We start from the raw sequence: 18,821 nt of genomic DNA on the forward strand, positions 1-18,821 counted from the left end.
TATATATATATATATATATATATATATATATCGCAAAATAGGCATATACTTTTAGGCTCAGTTTGATTCACACAAAAGGGGTTATTCATTGTGACATAAAGCCCCAAAATATTCTTCTTACTATTGATGGTGATGATGAGATGACAAAGAGAGTTGATTTCGGACTTTCCATAACATTGGAGCATAACTGGAAAGAGAACGTGGGGCAAAAAGGAACTAAAATGTATATGACACCTGAAGCTCTACTTAAGGTAGAATACTGTCCAGGATTTGATAATTGGTCTCTTAGATGCACTGTTTATACATATATATGTTTGCTATTAAGCGCAATTACGCAAACTTTGTTATAGCATACAAATTTAAATTGTGTTTGCTATACATGAAAGCTGCCTTAAATATTATGCCAATTTGTTATACAATATTTGCCAATTTTTTTCATAAAATCTCATAATACACTATCCAAAGCTATCTAAAAAAATATTAATTTAATTTTTAATTCAATAAAAAAATAAATTTGAACATAAATTGTAGTGTATTAGTATCTAACATAATCCTCCGATTTAGTACATATAATATCCTCACGTTGAACTTGCATTTCTCCATCGTATGATCGAAAAGACAAATAAATATAAATTTTAGTTACATATGCAATAAATGATTAGAAAACATAAATGTAAAATCTTTGTTTTTAACAAAATACAAACTTATGGATTAATTTTTTTACTATCTCAAATTACGTTTAGTTAGAAAATTTGACATTTCATAATTTCATATTGCGATATAAAATTGCTTGTTTAAACACCTACTTAGTATTCATGTTAGTACAAGTAAGCCACAAATATAACCAGGACGGTATTTTTGGCAAAATATATGCATGAATATATTTAGATCTTTTGGAATCATCCAGATTCATTTTTGGTCCTTTTCCGAAAAATGTTTTAGAGGGTGATTGTATTGGCTTTAAAAAAAAGTTTTAAAATCAAAAAATAAAAAATCAAACTGAAATGACTTTTAAGTCAAAATAAAAAGTATGGAGACCTACATTAAATTTTTGACTTATTTTAAGTCATTTTGGACATATTTAAGTCATTTTTACCTTGTCAAACACATTCTAACTTATTTTTTATATTTGTAAAACACTTGTAGAAGTCAAAAACTAACTTAAAAGTAGGTTTGACCAACTTTTAAACCAATCCAAAAAGTTGATCAAACATATTTTTAAGTCAGTCTTTGACTTCTAAAAGTGTTTGACAAATATAAAAATTAACTTAAATAAGTCAAAAATGACTTAAATAAGTTGGAAGGTTTTGACAAAATAAAAAATGACTCATAATAAGTTTCAAAAATGACTTAATAAGCCAGAAACCAAAAATAGATCATTCTCTATTTTTTATTATTTTACTTAAGACATTGAGGAGACACTGTCATAGACCAAAACAAAATAACCTAAAACGATACAATGCTAAATGTATCGTCAACCTCTTCCATAGGAATCCAAAAAACAATTTAGTACAATCCTCCAAATCAAATACTGCATTTATATCGGCCATTTTAACAAATACTTGGAAGAATACATTGAACCAAGACTTAGAATTGCATTACCAGAATATAAGCATCACTCAGTTGGTATCTGCTATATACAAATTGCAATGATAAAAAATGATTCCAAACAACATATCCAGTGAAATCCTACTAGGTGGACATATTCGTGAAAATTCCTTTCCCTTTCATTTATCTTTTTTTTTTTCCTTTATGAATAAATATATGTGCGAAAATTTACACCATTTGCAGCATGAATCGGTCTCTCACCAGGTATAATTTACTTACCATTTGCAGCATGAATCGGTCTCTCACCAGGTATAATTTACCTTTGTTACACCAAGAGTCACAGCAACCAAAGCAAGTGTAGCCTGATGAGAGAACAATATGAACATAGTCAAAGTGAATGACATTAGGCGGAATAGCTAAAACATGCAAGAATAACACAGAGCACCAGAAGTGTGTGAAAATGCTGGTACCATGTTTTCCTTTGGTGTTCTGGCAACAGCAGATAATTATTTATCAAACGGTCCGTAACTGAAACTATTCAACCCCTTCAGCACCAACGAGCCAACAACAGATACTCAAATTTAAAGGAAATATTTGTTGTTCAAATTTTGCTAAAAAATGCCACCACTTGGTCCTATTTCAACGACTAAAAGTTCTACTATAAAGATGTTATACTCATGAAATAAGGAGCATTTTCTTAACAGTATTTGCTTTGTATTCGCAATTCACAAATCTGTCTAACAATATTTTCTTAACGATTCTAGAGAAGTCACACCTAAAGGTTTATTTTTTGAAAATGAAGTCACACCTAAAGGTTTATTTTTTAAAAATGAAGTCAAACCTAAAGGTTTATGAGAATATAAACACATGTCCAGAAATTAAAGCCTTCAGTGCATAACTCCTCTAGTTCTTGATCCTCCTCCATTCAAGATTATTAACTTCTGCTGCAAGCACATTGATATAAAATTTCTACGGAGAGCCACCCAAACAGAATATATGCTCAAACTTCATGTGTTTATGAAAAGGCAGTAATATGTTACACATCTACATTATATGGGAAACCTATAATGCGAGGAGCTCTAGGGTAATTGAACATGTGATGCACATATCTATACTGTTCCAAAAAGTATAAAATTTAGGAACTAGACTAATTTCAATACCACTCATCCCAAATTCTCCCCAAAGAAGAAAGAAAGGTGTCTATAGTTTCCTTCCCGAACCATCTGTCACATCCCTCCCAAAGGATAAGGTCTATGTGCTGCCTCATATGTATATCTACTTTCTTCTACTCAGCCAACAAACTTCTGAATTCTTATGATATGTGAATGAAAGAAGACAGTCAATCGAGAAATATGTAGCTAGAAACTTAGTGTAGAAAGGCCAAGTTTCATCTATTATAGTCTGCAAGTTTTACTGCAACATGCAAGTCTACTTGTTAGAATTTCCTCTCCTAGTTCCTAATCAGAACACATCCTTTCACAATGCTCAACAATATAATGCGACAAAAATCAAGGAATTCCCAACATTTTTCCACTGAGACAACTTCAACAAGCTAGTCCCATGCCCAGGTTAGAAGGCATGACTGTTGAGCTTTGACTACACTAAACTTGCAACAGGCAGTAACTTGTTAGAATTGCCAGTGCATACAAATACAACCATACATGTTATACAGTTGAAAATCTCATCTCTCAATTCCCTCAAATGTTGGGCCAATATAGGTTAACCTCAGAAAAAAAGAAAATGCACGTGAAACTCGAGATTGCACAAATAAAGCCATTATACAAAAGGCATATGCAATAAATTAATTGATATAGCCATTTAAAAGAAAAGAATGAATTGACCAAATAAATGTACTGATACCTGATCAAAAATAAAATAAATAAATGAATTGATATTGCAAGAGATGAATAAACTTACTGCTAAGGTGCATGCAATAAATCCAGGTTTTTCTCTATAATCGAGCCGAGCACACAAAAGAAGAAAAGCTCCAATGTACCAGGGAATGGCACCAAGAAAGAAACCAATAATGAACCTTGCAAATAAAGTTAGAAGAGCATTAGAGAACAAATCATGGTTAACATTTTCGGTTGAGCTTTCCCTGAATCATAAGATCTAGTTTATAATGATCAGGTCCATCAATGTCAGGATCCCCAGTAAATCCATTAGAAAATTTCACACTAGGTTCTATGTTTCTAAGTTGTTACCCCTGTGCGCATTTTTACTTTTTTGTTGCCCAAAAATCTAAAGTCTGACCTCGTTTTTCTCTTAGCTAAAATTTAGTGACTGATTTTGGTGAGCGAAGAATTTATAATAATAAGTCACTGAAGGTTATTACATCACTTAGTTCCTCAGACAAACAAATGAGGAAAGGAGGAAAAGAAAGGCAAAGATAGGAACTTACAAGAACCAGCCAATTCCCATACCACAGCAAGGAAGCCGATGCTCCCTTATGGGTCTACCTTCGGCAAAAACATAACCTAAAATCAGAGCGAAGCCAAAAATGAGAATATGGTATATAAAAGTCTAAACATTAGTCTTTTGAATAGCCAATGATCCCCTTTGAAGATAAACTACACAAAGCACCAAAACAATGAAAATCATCTCATAGTTCTCCACTTTTGATTGAAAGGAAATGCAGGGAAGTATTTAAAACTGACAAGTATCCATCCCCCTGTTTATATGTGTTACTTTTGCAAATCAAGAAAGAAAAAGCTACCTAATTTTGTACTTCTAATGCAATTCGGACTTCAATAAGGCAGGAAGTATCAGACACATGGTTAATGCCTTATTGATCAATGATCAATCTGTATATACTTTTGATACCTAGTTAAAGCCTCATTGACAAAATTATATCCGTAAATTTGATGCCTACTTAAGCCTCATTGACTAAATTCTCTCCATAATTTTTTTGATAACAAGGGAATCCGCAGTTGCTGCCCTTTGGGTGCCCACAGGGTGAACCTGGATCTTGTGTAATAGCTCGCCGACCACACAGGAGAGGTAAGCCACATTAGCCCTGTGCAACGAGTTCGACCCCGAAGTCCAACCCCCAGCTGTCGCAGGAAAGGGGTTTCGAATTTGAGACATGCATTGTGGAAATCCCAAACCAAATCATCTAAGCCACCCTGAAGGATATAATTCTCTCCATAATTTTGATGCCCTAGTTAAAGAAGCATTATCAAAATTCCCGCCATAGCCCATATTTACTGCAAAACAACTTTATCTACCCAGATACATAAACAAAATATATTTGACTAGTTTCTTACACTAACAAATGTGAGGTCTAAATCAGAAAGAAACTGAGAGACAAATAAGAGACTCCCTCCTCTTCCACTTTAAGTGCACATCAAACTGATTAACATCAATATTCATAGGTTCCAACCACCAAGCTAAAGCAATCACATCAAATTGCCAGGTATTGTCATATGAACATCAAGAGTCGGTCAACAAGAATACCAGGTGAGCTGACAAAAGCAATAACCTCCTTTTCTCAGTTTCTTTTTGCATATAGCATGAAAATCGTTATCATAAATTTCAAACGCACACAACTCAAGCGCAGTAGAAAAGAAGACTCGAAACTAAAACTTTGGATGGTCAATGAAAATTAGAATGTTAATACAACAAAGGGGTTTAGACTACACCATCTGCACTAATATTTTGTTAGGTGACTTGCCTCCTTAGCCTATGACACAAAAAGTTGTTTGATTTGCAGGAATTATAATGCAAGAATTATTTATGCAGTGAATAACAATCAAGGGACTATTTTTGGATAAAGTAATAATTTTATTAAAATTCAAGTAAATTAACTTGTTCGTATATACCAGAAAGTAGAAAATCTACAAAAAGATGTGATATTCCATGAACAACACCCAACACACACCAATCCTTTGGGACTGTTATATGCTAAAAAATAATATCATGATTGTTATCCAATGAATAACATAACAAAGAATATCTCGTAGGAATTACCTACTTGAAAGGCATTTTTTTGTTGTTAAATACTTATATCACAAAATTATGTATAGAATCCTGCATGCTTAATGCAAGTATAATTTAATACTCTGCATAAAGTTATGCAGGAGTTTCATTTTATGTGGACAGCCAAACTGAGCAGTATTTAATCTTACCTATCATACCAAAATTATGGCCAGTAAAATATTGCATTAAGAGTCAAAAGAGATGGTGGAAGCTAATACCTTCATGTGTATGGTAGTCAGTCTGGAAAGAAAGAAATGGAAGATGTTTTAAAGATAGATCCAATTCAATCCACAAAGCTAAATGGAATTGTATAATATCTCTACTTTTTTGGTGTAGACAACTTTGTATAGATGATATAGATCTAATTATAGTTTTGATAGGAAATCTGTAATCATCCCTTTTAGGAGGTAGCCAACATATATATGGAAGAATTTAACCTTACCCGTTTCAAAAATAAAATAAAATATTTCATTTACGGGAATTATATTTTTGCCTCATCCCTCCACCCCAAGCCAAACATCGTTCTCTTATGCATGATTAATATTTTCCTAATCCCTCCTATCAAACGAGCACTCCATATCGAACAAGAAAACTTTATGTCTAATATCAACAACTAAGAGAGGTTGTTGTTATTGTTTCTTTCTTATAGAGTTTACATCACTTTTCTAGCTATGCTTTTTTCATTGTTTTTGTGAAATTAGGTCTTAGGCCTAACTCTCACCCCAAAAGCTAGCTCAAAGGGAGGAAGATTGCCCAAGCCTTATAAGGAGTCCACCCATCTCATTAATCACCGATGTGAGACTTTTCGTCATTCTTTAACACCCCACCTCACGCCCAATACTTAGCGTCTGGTGCATGGACAATTTTGACTTTGGGGGCCCCAACATCAGGTGAGAGGGCCCTACTTTGATACCATGTTGACTTAGGTCTTAGGCCTAACTCACACCCCAAAAGCTAGCTCAAAGGGAAAAAGATTGTCCAAGCCTTATAAGGAATCCAACCATCTCACTAATTCCCGATGTGGGACTTTTTGTCATTCTTTAACACCTCACCTCACGCCCAAATCTTAGCATCTGGTGCGTGACAATTTGACTTTGGGAGCCCTAACCTCGGGTGAGACGGGCCCTGCTCTGATACCATGTGAAAATCAGGTCTTAGGCCTAACTCACACCCCAAAAGCTAGCTCAAAGGGAGGAGAATTTTCAAGCCTTATAAGTAGTTCACTCATCTCATTAATCACCGATGTGAGACTTTTTGTCATTATTTAACAATTTTCTTCTTGTTTTACTAGGGTTTGATGCACTTAAGCCGAGGGTCTTTCAGAAATAGCCTCTCTACCTTCACGAGGCAGTGGTGAGGTCAGCGTATACTCTACTCTACTCTACCCAAACCCCACTTAGTGGGAATTCACTGAGTATGTTGTTGTGGTTGTACTAACAACTAAGAGAGTCAATAAGGTTTTGGTAACAATACTCATTATCCATCACATTTACTTCTCACAACACATTTAAGACCAACTAATAAGGAAAGTAAAATGGTTTAAGAGGTTGATATTGAAAGACCAATTCTTCTATTCTCTATCACCATCTCATAATTTTTTCCTTCCAGACCTATCATTTATTTCAATCGAGAAATTGTTTGTTTTCAGCCTCAATAGGGAGTGGATAACGAATTATCTTTATACCTTTCTCTACTTAAATACCAAAATTGGTTCATATCAAGACTCAAACATGTGAGTATGCCTTTCTCTCCACGTACTGCCTTTGCTGCTGAACTAAAGCCCCAGGAAATTCATTCGCATAAACCTTTAACAAGCTTTAATTAAACCCAAATACATGTATATATTTTAGTATCTAATTACCTTAATATGAATAGTTTTCAGACGTGGATGAGAAAAACACGCTAAACCTCCACAAACTATTATAAGAAGTATAACATGATTTCTCAGCATAGTTAACTTTCTTTATTACCTTTTTTGACTCACAATCAGTGATCCTTGTCAAATTTTGGAACACTAGGACCAAAGGAAGCATGTGTAACTCACACAACAAAATCAAAAGTACTTTTGGGAGTTCACTTTCAGAGAACATTAAGAGATAAATAATTAAATACCATATGAGCGCTCCCCATCCTCTGTTCCACAACCAGTCTTAAATCTTGTCACATGTTAGGGCATCTCCAACCCAATCCTCTATTTTACTCTTCAAATATAGAGTTCTCTATTTCTTCAGACAACCAACTCCAACCCAATTCTCTATTTTACTCTCTAAAAAGGAATCTTTTTCTCTTTTCTCAATATTATATTATTATTTCTATTTCATTTTTATTTTCTTATTTCGTAATATATATTTCTGTTTTTCCAAATAATTACCTTGTATAATTTTTAATGTGATGTAAAATGATATTTTATCTTAAATTTTTAAATAACATAAATTGCAACATAAATTAGGGGGGCAAATTCAAATAAAAATGACATAAAATTACATAAACACGCAATTTTCAAAATCATTATTTTGCTCCCATAAATGCTCTATAATGCATTACGGAGATAAAAATGAGCATTTTTGTCCTTAATTTATGTCTAGCTAAAAGTTGTTCAAACCAAAGATTTTCATCTACCACCACTTCTATAGTTGGAGTTGGAGCCTCTACAACATCTTGAATCGGTGCTTTGAGAAACTATTAGTGATTCAAATGCATGCAAAGAGAACAACAACGAATACTTGAAAAAAAAAATCAACAATCACAACCGCAATTACAACCACAATCGCAACAATATTCGAAATCATATCCTATTTTTTTCCGAATAGTGCTAGATCTGGAAACGACCTATTGGATTACTAAAGTATTATTGTGATCAATTAATTATTATATTATGCATTGTATTTTATCTTGTCTTTAAATTTTTATGTTATGTACTGTATTTTTGTCTTGTATGTAAATTATTATTTTATGTATTGTATTGTTGTCTTGTACTTAAATTATCATATCATGTATTGTATTTTTAGATTAAATTTTTCATCTTGCCATTTAATTTTTTATATTCTTTAAAATGAAAATTTATAACATATGAAAATTAGAAAACAAATTAAAATACTTTTAATTTGAAATTAAAGTAGTATATACTAAAAAACATTTTTAAAATATTATATTACATTTAAAAAAGAATTATGAATATTAGATATTTAATTAATGAAATTATATATAAAATAATATGTTAATTAAAAAGTAATAGAAATAATAATATAATAATGAAAAAGTGAAATAGAGATTGTGAATAGTACTCCAAATTTGGAGAAATACCGTTCACCTCTCTATAAATGGAGTATAGAGAGTAATATGGAGAGGGGTTGGAGAGAGCATTCTTTATTTTACTCTCCAAATAGAGAGAATGGAGAGTAAAATATAGGTGGGTTGGAGATGATCTTATACACAGTGATGAATTTGGCCTTTGATTGATAAATAGACCACCAGATTTGGTGGGACACATCACTTAGTAGTTTCTTTAACATCATTACACTTCTTAAAACAGATCATGGAACTTTAATACCTTTTACTTGACTAGAAGGACCATTCAATGTCAATGTATTCAGGTTCGATTTCTTGCGAGGCAAAAATACTTGGTGATTTCTTCTAAAATGTCCAAGCCATGGAAGACAAAATTACCTGGTGTGTACTAGCCGGAGGTACCAACTAGCTCGTGGAATTAGTCAAGTAGCACACAAGCGACCCTTACACCATGGTTTCAACTCTCTTGGATAAATTTTCAAATGGTGATTTCATCACCCCTATTGCTCTCGAAATTAAACTAAATTAAATAAAAGCTGCATTGGGTTGCATAATCGAATATAGGTATTCTTCAACAAAAATTAATGTTATACCTATAAGTCTCCATATTACAACCAAAAACTGAGTTGCAGAGTAAAGACTACTTTAAATCAATAACTCCATCCATCCCAATTTATGTGACACTCTTTCATTTTTAGTCGGTCCTAAAAAGAATGACACATTTTTTTTTGATGAAGTAATTAAATGATATTAGAAAGCATCAAGAAGATGCGAAGTTACAAAAGCACCTTGTGCAAAGAAGCTGCTCCAAACAGAAAATATGGAGCTAGCTTGGCAAAAACTTGTGAAACAGTCAATAGCGAACCCTGCTACTCTACTGTACTAGAGATAGGGAACTAACAAAATCCGAAAGGTTATCCACACTGTTTACATTGTCATAAAAGTGCCAGCTAAATAAACTAACTAGACATTGGGCTTTAAGAGTGCATAAAGAGGTTGATATTCCATTAAAGCATCTGTTGTTTCTCTCTTTCCATATGCTCCAAAAAATGGTTGCTGGGATCATTCTCCAGATCTTTCTGATGGATTTGTCAACTTTCCACAATATCCAGCTGGCATAAGCATCCTTCATGTTGTAGGGCATTACCCATTGTAGACCAAGCATAGAGTAGAAATAATACCATAAGCTAATTGTTGCAGGGCAGTGCAAAAAAAGGTGATTAACACTCTCATTGGTTTGCTTGCACATGACACATCTGTTGATGAGGATTACACCTTTTTTCCTGAGGTTGTCTTGTGTTAGACATGCTTCCTTCAAGGCTGTCCAGGTGAAACAAGAAACTTTGAGGAGTTGCCTAGTTTTCCAGACATGTTTCCAAGGCCAAATTAGTAGAATGCCATTCTGGGAGCTCAAATTTTTGTAACATTCTTTCACAGTGTAGGTCTTCTCCTTAGAATTACCCCAAAGAATCTTGTCTTGATCTTCGACCACCAATGTAGTGTTTTGCAGAGTTTCTAAGAGGGAAAGGAGGTCATTAATCTCCCAATCCTGGAAGTTCCTTCTGAAAATAGGTGTCCAATGGTTGTTGTCTCTGTACTGGGCTATAGTTGCTTCTTTGTTGGAGGCTATCTGGAACAAGGAGGGGAAATAGTCTTTTAGCCTAGAGTTCCCAAGCCATCTGTCTTGCCAAAATCTGATCTTGAGTCCATTACCAGCCTTGAAGGATACTTCCTCAAAGAAATTATCTTTGAAACTGCTTATGTGTTTCCAGACCCCAACACCATGGGGTTCAGTGCTTTCCATTGGACACCAGTGATCTTAAATGCCATATTTAGCCTTGATGATGTCTCTCCAAAACCCAGCCTCAGTTTGTCCATATCTCCAGAGCCACTTCATGAGTAAGCTCTTGTTGTGAAGTTGGAGATTTCTGATTCCCAAGCCTCCTTGAAACTTAGGTTGAGTTACTGATTTCCATTTAACTAGAGAGTACTTGCGAGTGAGACTATTTCCTTCCCGTATAAATCTCCTTCTGAACCTATCTATTTGTTTCAAAATTGAACCTGGTATTGGAAATAGAGACATGCAGTACGTAGGAATACTATCTAGTACACTGTTGATGAGAGTGAGCCTACCTCCCATAGAGAGGTATTGCATTTTCCATGTAGCAAGTCTCTTTTCTATTTTTTCAATAACTCCATTCTAAATTCCAGAAGATTTGAAACTTGCCCCCAAGGGAAGACCTAGATAAGTGGTGGGTAACGATCCTATTTTGCAACTAAGTATGACAGCAAGCTCCTCTAGATTGTCCACCTGATTAACCGGATATATAGCACTTTTGAGCATGTTAATATAGAGTCCGGAGATAGCTTCAAAAACTATAAGGGTGGTATTTAGATTGGAGACTTGTTGCCTGTCAGCTCCACAAAAAATGAGAGTGTCATTCGCATAAAGAAGGTGAGATACATTGACAGTGGTGGCTGGATTGCTGCCTACTTGAAATCCTAGAATCCATTGAAGTTCTTTAGCCCTAGCTAGTAACTGAGATAGTCCTTCCATAGCCAGAATGAATAGATAAGGAGAGAGTGGATCCCCCTGCCTCAACCCCTTTTGAGTAGAGAAAAATCCAACTGGACTTCTGTTGATCAAAACTGAGAACTTCACTGTTGAAATGCAGAAGTATATCCATCTTATCCACTTATCACCAAATCCCATTTGTTTCAGTATATTAACTAGATAGGCCCAGTTAAGTTGGTCAAAAGTTTTCTCTATGTCCAATTTACATAAGATCCCAGAAAGGTGTTGTAGAGCTTAAAGACTATCGGCCTATAAGCCTCATAGGTAGTGTCTATAAGTTGTTGGCTAAAATCCTAGCAGAAAGGATGAAAAGGGTGATGAATTCTTTAGTCTCGGGGCAGCAGAGTGCTTTTTTAAAGAATAGGCAAATAACTGATGCATCATTGATTGCTAATGAGGTGCTAGACTGGAGAATCAAGAGTGGTCTTTGGGATTAGAGCAATAAAAGAAGCATTACAAGACCTCACCATTTGTCAATTCTGGTGAAAGAAATTGAAAGCTGCTAGTATATCCTCTTTAATGAAGCACCATGATTTTTGGAAGAAAGCCATGGTATAACCATCAGGTCCTGGGGCTTTGTCAGGGGCACAAGCCATAAGAGCATTAGAGATCTCCAGTTCAGTGATACGAAGTTCAAGTTCCTCCTTTTCTTCTATACTTAGGGTGGACATGTTCTCAAAAACAGCTGAGGGTCTCCAGGGTTCATCTTCCTTGTACATTTGTTGATAATACTCCAGAATGACATTCTGTATCCTTCCTTTATCTTCAATCAGTTCATCTCCTATTCTCAGTCTGTCAATGGAATTACCCCTTCTATATGAATTGGCCATTCTCTGAAAGAATTTTGTGTGCTTGTCCCGCTCTTTAAGCCATAAGCATCTAGATTTTTGCCTCCATGAGATCTCTTCAGCTGTTGCAATCTGTTGAAGTTGCAGTTTCAGATTCAAGGACTGTGCTTTCTCTTGTGTTGAAAGGGTTCTGAGTTCAGCTAAATGATCCAACTTCCCTAACTCCAAAAGAGCTTTAGTTCTTTGGGTTTCAATATTTCCATACACCTCCCTATTCCACTTAGAAATATCTTTCTTTAGGTTTCTGAGTTTCTGCAACAGCACAAAGTCTGGGGTTCCCTGAATGCTGTAGGACTGCCACCATCCTTTTAACATATCAATGAAGCCTTCTGCTTGAAGCCACATGTTTTCAAATTTGAAGTAGGATGGTGATGTCTCCAAATCTCCACTTTCCAGGATGATGGGTTTATGATCTGAAAATACTCTTGGCATTGTGTATTATTTGATAGCCCTGAACATCTCACTCCATTCTGATGAATAAAGAAACCTGTCAATTCTTGAGGCTTGGAGTGTCTCCTCCCCTCTTGACCAGGTGAACTGTGCTCCTTGGAGAGGAGGATCAATCAATTCAAGATCCAAAATGGTATTGGAGAAACCCTGCATAGCATTGGATCTTCTATTACAGTTTAGCCTTTCATCCTCGAATCTACACACATTGAAGTCTCCTCCTATGACCCATAGATCAGACCACAACTCCCTGATTGATGCTAACTCCAACCAAAGGTCCTCCCTTTCTGGGTTGGTATGAGGTCCATATACTTCGGTGAAAACCCATTTGAAGTCTTCAGAGGTGCTCTCAAATCTACATGATAGAGAGAAGGCCCCTGCCTCCAACTCAACACAATTCCAAGCTCTTTTGTCCCATAAAATTAACAGTCCACCTTTGGTGCCAATTGCTTTGACTTCTGCCCAGGGGAGCCAGTTATTCCCCCATATTTGTCAGATTAGAGATGGATTCCAAGACTCTATTTTGGTTTCCTGTAAACAAACAATGTCTGCTCCCCACTTTTGGATAAGAGATTTCAAAGTACTTCTCTTATCTTTATTATTGAGACCCTGTACATTCCAATTGAGTATTTTAACTCTCATCTGGAATGAGAGTTGTGGTGCCTGCCCCTATCTTTCTTTCCACTTCCATCTTGGAGACCCCAATCCAGTTTTTTAAGTTCATTTGTTGCTTTGCTTTTCCCTTTTTTAGCGTCCCCAGACTTCTTCCCTTGTTCAAGAATCTGAGTTTTCCTCTTTTCCTCCATTCTTAATATAATATCCAGAATTTCATGCTCGAAACCTGAAACATTTACCCCAAGCACTTTGCAAGCCTTCATCATAGTAAATTTGGTCCATTTTGATGTTTCCACAACAGTCGGTGAATCAACTGTTTGTGGTGAATGATCATTATGCCACGGTAGAGGCAGAAAACTGTTGAGCGACTGGGAAGAGAGACTGGAACTGGAATCGTACCCTGAGATGGGAATAGGATCTTGTGTGTATATGCCCAAAGAAGGAGGAGATATTTCTGCTTCATCATCCGCTTCAAGCTGTGAAAAAACTCCTGCATTATGCTCCAAATTCCGGTGTAGTAGCTTGAACTTCCAATTCCAAAGCATCAAAGGACGTTGCACTGAAGGAAGTTGAAGGTTTAAAGCTGCATGGGTCTGCTTTGGCTATGGAGGCTCTCCATGATTGCATTCTGTTATGTTCCTTGTGTTGCTTCCTTTTGTTTGGGCCTTTGGAATAATAATCGTTATTCCAGTCTAAATAAGTTCTCCCATGGTAGTGTTGGGCCGGCCCATTTATATTGAAATTTAAATAAGACTTGCCTTTTCTTTTGTCCAAAGATTCCTCACGTGGATTTTTAAATCTGATATCACGTGGGACTGAATGGGACTCTGTTCCCAGCAGCTTTCCAACCCTAGCCAACTCAGGGTTTTGTCCAGTGGGTAATGGAGAGGACCGGATCTCCGAAATTAATGCCAAATCGAACAACCAGGCAGCAAATTCAAAATTCAAACTCGTCGGGAATTTCATGACTGAATTTTTGACACAGATACGAGCCCAGAGAAAGTGGGATCTGTTCTTTGTATCTTCGTCAACTCCAATAAAGCCTCCGCATTCATCCCCTATATGCTCGAAAGTGTCCATGGTCCAAGCATTTAAGGGAATCCCAAATACTTTTAGCCAGATGTTTTCCGATGGCTCCCCTGTCTGAGAGTTGATATTTTTTGACCACCACGACAGGCTGAGGTGCCTTCCGTTCCAGAACCATTCCCCAGCTTTAACTCTTATTGCTTCTTGTCTCGAAGGGAACTCGAAGAGGAATTTATTGTGGTCAAGGGGCGTGGCTTTGAAACCAGCAGTGACTTTCCATATAGAGATGAACCATTTTTTAATTAACTCAGGGTTCGGGCTATGATGAAAAGGGTCATTGAAAGTGCCGACTAAGCTTCTGTGGAGCGGATGGTTGTCATTGACTCCACCTATGCTTGCTGGTTGGCTGATTTCTGGCCAGCTTACTATGCTAGCAGCAGCCCGATGGGATTTTGTCAATAGAGACGGTATTGGTGGTGGCCCTGACTTGTTGAATTTCCCCAGAAATCGAATGATTTTAGTCGCAAATTCTGTCCACCCACTGTTAAAGCTCATCTCCGGAATGATTACTGCAGATTTAGAGGAGCCATGCCATACTTCAATGCGAACGAATCTGCCATATACGTTGAAGTTTTGATAGACTCTGTATAGGTTGTGCTGTTGTTTTCTACCCCACCTTCTGTATAGTTGTCCATAACCCTTTGAAGCTTGTATTAGGATCTCACATACCCATCTTAGATTGTGCGAATCTAAGCTTACCTTACTTGTAAATCTCCTGCCTCTTTCTATCAATGAAAACCATCTGAAATGTGTATCCCCTGTATTCTTGAGTTCGAAAGATTTATCCCCGCTAATGAAAAAGACCTTTTCCTCCATACTGAAAGAATACTCCGGTGGTCTAAAGCTACCGGAGCCAATTACAGATATTTTGAAAACCCGAGAGTAAAATATTTCGTTTTTTGTTTTGAACAAATAAATAATGACACATTTTTATAATATTTAGTAACAATTAACTTAAAACTACTCATTTCTCTTAATAAGATGATTTATAGCAACACAACCTTTGTAGCTCGGACTCCCCAAAATGTTGCCGCACATGTGTCAGATTCTCCAGAAATGCACTAGCTTTGGAGGCATTTTTGAAAAGTCTAAGCAACATATCATGCAATTATCTATGACCTATTTTAGACTACAAGTTCCAAAAGTCTTTCATTCTTAAATTAGTGTTCACTCAAACATCTTCACATAAATTAGGACTCATGGAATATTATAGGTCGGTGGAGCTGAAACGACAAAACATATTTTCGATTACCTATCTTTGCAACTATCTCATTCTTATAAGTATATAAAATTCTGTAATTTCTCTTTTGAATTGCGTGATGCTTGTTCCTTTATTGTCTGTTCCAAAGAGAGTGACATCTTATTAATATTTCCTTTAAGAATGGTAAAAAACAAAATATAACAAGGTATCCTATTGACCTAAACAAGTTGTGTGGGTAACCAAAGAGTGAAATACAAGTAAGTTCCTAGAACAATGTCTTCTTACACGTAGTCTAGAATATCAAAAACATATTTAGAATCTTTTAGGTATTCTATGATGAGACAATCCTCCATCTTTGCTCAAACTAGCTAGCACTTCGATTATTCTTCCTACATAGTCCGACTTATTCCCTTTAGGTTGACAATGATTTTCCAGAGTTGGTTTGTTCACTTACAATGTAAAAAGAGATGGTTAATAATCTCTTCTTGTTTTCCACATAGGTAACATCTAAAACATAATAGGTAGCTCCTTTACCAAATTATTCTACGTCAAAACTACCTCTTTTGCCAAGAACCAAATGAAACAAGAAACTCTAACTGAGATTTTGACTCTTTATATCATCTTCCATGGCCAAAATCCAACCCGATTGTTGGAAAGGTTATATTCTCTATAAGTTGACTTCACAAAGAACTTCCCCTAACTGTACCTTTTCCATATCATGTAATCATCAGAAGCCCTTTGAATTGTGATAAGGTTTTGCATAACTTTGTAATCATGTCAATCTCCTAATCATTTAATAATCCTTTGAAGCTAAGGTTTCACCCTTGCTCTGTCCACAACTCTCATAATTTCCCCTTGTTGTTGGCAAAAGATTATAAATGTATGACCCTCCGGGGTGGCCTAGTGGTTTGGGCTTGGGACTTCCATGTTGAAGGTGTCAAGTTCAAAATCCCTTGCCAGAGATATGCCTTTTGAGTCGAGCTCGTCGCACTGGGCTTAGATAGTGAGGGTTACCTCCTATGTGGCTTGCGAGTTATTACATAGGAGAGAGGTTTTTACCCTGTGCACATCCAAAGGGTAGCGACTGCGGGTTTTCCTTGTCATCAAAAGATAAAAGATTATAAATGTATGGAAAAAAGTAACTTCAGTAGACTTGATCTAGACTGTAATCTTCCCAACAAGATGTCTTTGAGTAATACCCTACCTTGAGTCTGGACTTGCATATGATTGACGACCATAAGTTCCTGAAGGACTTCCATACTCTAACCCCATAAGAGATGTTCGCACGATCTATAGTCCAATTACCTTCAGCTCCATATTTGATTCTGATTACATCCTTCCACATTGAGTTCTTATCTGTAGTAAACCTCCATAACCACTTCATCATCAAGTTTTGGTTCTACATCTTCAATTTTTTAATTCCCCTTTCTTCTTGTTAACTGATAGGTATCAAGTTGACTAGGTGAATTTTTCTTCTCATAATTACCTAGCCATAGAAAATTTCTTCTTAGTGTATTAATTTTTCTCACTACACTTGCAGGAACTGGAATATAGATATCATCTATAGATAGGCGTAGCATAAAGTACACTAGTAATAAAAGTTAATCTTCCACCCAGATATAAGTATCGATTCTTCCAGCTTGTTAATTCTTTTTCACAATTCTCCAATACTCCATTATGGATCACTTTAAAATTACTCTTAGTTCCTAAAATTTCAGCCAAACTATGTATCTCCCTTACATCGTTAACTGGACAAATATAACTCTTACTCCAGTTTATATACTAATCCAGAAGTGGCTTCAAACAAAATGAAAATCGCCCTCAGCATTTTCAATTGATCTTTGTCAACAACACGAGATACTAGTGTATTATCAACATAATCATTGAACCTGATCCATTTATCAAATTTTGCAACTTCCGATATATCATTTAACTACTAAGATCAATGATGAAAAATAAGGGTGACATGAGATCCCGATATCTGGCATGCTTCCAATAAAAGTTTAAGTCATACGCATGGCCGCACAAAAGGTCATCTCCACCTGTTGTAGCACATAAGTTGTCTGATTTTCAAAATTACAACTCTTGAAAATTTTGACAAGACTTCCATGAGAATATCTTTGGTTGACATCATATTGTAATTTTCTTTTCACAATGGTGTATATAACAACTTAAACCAAATAATAAGTTCCAAAAAACTCTTTCTTTTGTAAAACTCCGTTTCAATCAAACCCTGCAACATAAGTTGAAACAGACAAATATCTATATCTAATCATATTATAATCCATTTCTAATCCCAGCATATCCAAATTATCTTATTTGATATACCAATTATACCTCAACTTAAGCACACAAATCCAACAAAGTAAATGGAACTACAAACAAATTTGACTCTTCTATATTCTCATTTTAATTTGAAAAACATTAGGAAAAGAAAAGAAAATCACCTTGAACGGTCTGATAACCATGAGGATAGTAACAGGGAGGAACAACGGGGACACCAGGAGGAGGTATAGGTTAAGGGAAACCGAAGACCGGGGTAGATTGCGAAGGAGGAGTTTGATAATTGGCGACTCCTTGAAATGTCCCGTAGTAATAGTTTGCCGGCAATGGCTCGCCAGTGGCTGCCACCGTCCCCGGAGCTTCCCTATTCATCTTTCCACCCTCTTCGCTCATTCTTCTCCTTCGATAGATGATCGATCGATCAAAGGTTTAGGGTTTCGATCAAAAAGAGATTGTGATCAGCGATTTGTTTGATCATTTGAGATGTTTAGGCCTAGCAAAATCCGGACAGGTGTACATTTATTTTTCTTGGGCAAAAACTATTTTGCTTTCAAACAAGATAAATATAAAGAAAAAAAATAAGTCATATAATAAGTTTATCATTTTATTTTTATTAATTGATTGAATTTCAAAATCAATTCAGAATATTTTACTTTTTTTTAAAAAAAATTAACATTTAACTGCCTAAATAAATTGAAGGCATGATTGGTAACAAATGCTTTTTTTCTTGATTTGTCAAAAATGACTAGTGAAAAGTTAAAATTAAACAAGTAAAAGGGACAAAAAGGAATACTCGAATGGAGCCCATTTAACATGAATTAAAATTAATTTAACTTTAAGGTGGATATCGAATGTAAAGTGAATAATAGATAAATAAATTTCTTTTTATTTTCAGCTTAAGGGTTGAATATATATATATATATATATATATATATATATATATATATATATA

The 18,821-nt window shown here is 35.5% G+C and overlaps 1 pseudogene; it reads right to left on the reverse strand.

The window, feature by feature from the left end:
* Positions 1-1,825: 1,825 nt before the first annotated feature.
* Positions 1,826-18,385, reverse strand: LOC107028681 (annotated as a pseudogene).
* Between the last annotated feature and the right edge of the window lie 436 nt (positions 18,386-18,821).

Source organism: Solanum pennellii, chromosome 8 (assembly GCF_001406875.1).
Source record: "Solanum pennellii chromosome 8, SPENNV200".
Classification (NCBI taxonomy): domain Eukaryota; kingdom Viridiplantae; phylum Streptophyta; class Magnoliopsida; order Solanales; family Solanaceae; genus Solanum; species Solanum pennellii.